The 2,500-nt window shown below is 44.3% G+C and overlaps 1 protein-coding gene across 4 annotated transcripts in view; it reads right to left on the reverse strand.

Moving 5' to 3' along the window:
- Positions 1–2,500, reverse strand: part of ankfn1a (ankyrin repeat and fibronectin type III domain containing 1a) — a 75,924-nt gene that overhangs the window by 19,875 nt on the left and 53,549 nt on the right. The gene's annotated exons all lie outside the window — the stretch shown is intronic.

The following is a 2,500-nucleotide window of genomic DNA, read 5'->3' on the forward strand; positions in this document are numbered from 1 at the left end:
AAAAGTCTCTGTGTGTTTGGAGCACTGGAGGCTAACTGGCTTTGACAAGTGGATAATATGACAAGAGCGCAGCGCCCTACTGTGCAGCGCCGCACGTCACTCTGAATAAATAAAGAAATGAGTTTTGGTTGGAGTCGATTAATGAGGCCACCACCACCTTTCCATGTGATGGAGTCTGAACTGCTCGTATATGTTTTCATTAATGCTGCTGGTGCAGCGTGTCGCCCACTCCTGCAAATAAAACTGATTCAGAGCGACAACTGAAACTGAGGTGGGCAGAAAACAAGAAACACCAAATATGTGTGTGTGTGTGTGTGTGTGTGTGCGTTTGCGTGTGTGTGTGTGTGTGCTGCCGTCATGCTGCAGCGTGGAGCAGAGAGAAACACAGCTGAGCTTTGTGAGAGTTTCTATCAAATCAAAAGATGAATTATGATGTTGGTGCATTAACGACACAGTTAAACAACTTGTTTTCTGCTTGACGCCGGGTTCAGACAGGACGCCGGCTCTTCTGTTCACACCAGACACGAACTTCTCCGCGCCGGTCGGCAGACGGCTCTGCTCCTCAGCTGTTCTGTAGCCACACTCGGAGGCTGTTTTTTCACCATAGGAAAGTAAATAACCGCATAAAATTACAACGCCATGTTTTCCTGACAACTGTAAATGTATGTCCACTTCATAGTAATGAGTAGTTTTCTGTCAATCGGAAAATTGTTTTATTTTGAAATTTGTTTTATTTTGAAAATCGACCGGATTCTCTCGTTGTTGCTTTGTTTGACTTCCTGCCCGGCTTGACACATTCAGCCGCCGCACGCGAAAAAAATAGACCTGACACCGAAACGATCGCTGCACGGTGCCGGCAGCGGAGCAGAGCTTCCTATGTGACGACACCATTGGTTAACATGGGCACTTATTAGACTCAGCAGTGAACTACATCTCCCAGCTGAAACTACAGACTGTCACCTCTGATTATTAAAAATATACAGATTTGAGTCTGTCGTGACTTAAAAAAACTGCAAATAATCCGAAGCTCACGTCATGTTTTTACTGACTCAGGAAGCGTCAGGGAGCGTCACTTCATCTGTCTTCATGTGGACAGATGTGGCAGTCGGCAGCTGGAACGTGCTGATTAAATGTGACCAGACTGACGCTGCTCTGATGATCCAGAGGTTCATAAACTGTTGGACTGCTCCTTTAAAAAACAGCCTGAAGACAATCAAGGTAAATCTCATCATCACTTTTACTGCAGAGAGAAAGTCCACAGCACTGAGTCCTATTCACACACACACACACACACACACACACACACACACACACACACACACACACACACAGTAAATGAGCTCCCTCTGCTCTATAGTGCTGCCTTTGTGCCCGCTGATTAATTTCACACATTTATTTTTGGCTCCCTGAGAATAAATTGTATAAACACACACACACACACACACACACACACACACACGCTGGGTGTACATTACATTTGCACACACAGCTGGGGTAATGAGTAATTGAGCGAGCGCTCCAAACATAAATTCAAACACACACAAATTACTTTTTTTTCTTCTGTCTGTCCAAAAAAGGGCAGCTGTGTGTGTGTGTGTGTGTGTGTGTGTGTGTGTGTGTGTGTGTGTGTGTGTGTGTGTGTGTGTGAGTGTGTGTGTGTGTGTGTGTGTGTGTGTGTGTGTGTGTGTGGTGACATCATAGCTGTTGACTCAGAGTTGGTTAATTGACTTTGGTGTTTTTTTTCTCTCTCACCGCACACACACTCTCACACACACACTCTCACACACACACAAACACTCACACACACTCACATGCACACACACTCTCACACACACACTCTCACACACACACAAACACTCACACACACTCACATGCTCACACACTCACACACACACACACACACACACACACATGCTCACACACTCACACACACACACACACACACACACACATGCTCACACACTCACACACACACACACCTCAAATAATTCATTTGTATGATATAATAATTACTTTTACTGATACTTTTAAAACTGAAGTACATTTGATATCAGATACTTTAAGATTTTACTCGAGTACTCTTCACGAGTGACTTTCACTTCTACCAAAGTAACATTTTGACACCGTATCTGTACTTTTACTCGAGTATGACTGTCGGTACTCCGACGCAGCATGTGGACGGGATAAAGACATCTGCTGTCTGAGTGTCTGACAGATGGTTCTGGTTCATCACAGGTTTTTGTCTGCAGTTAATGATGAGTACTGTGTTTGGACCAAATGTGTGAGAGTTCTGGATCTAGTGGACGTTTGGGATTAAGAGAAGACAGACACCACTGACACACACAGACACACACACACACACACACACACACACACACACACCGTACATGCTAGTTTGTTAGCTTGTTTGTTTGTTGATTGTAGCTCGCTGATTTAACCCTGAAGTGGTTTGCATGAATGGAATAAAGAGAGTCTTCGATGTTTGTTATGTCTTAAACTT

This window comes from Pagrus major, chromosome 20, assembly GCF_040436345.1.
Source record: "Pagrus major chromosome 20, Pma_NU_1.0".
Taxonomy (NCBI): domain Eukaryota; kingdom Metazoa; phylum Chordata; class Actinopteri; order Spariformes; family Sparidae; genus Pagrus; species Pagrus major.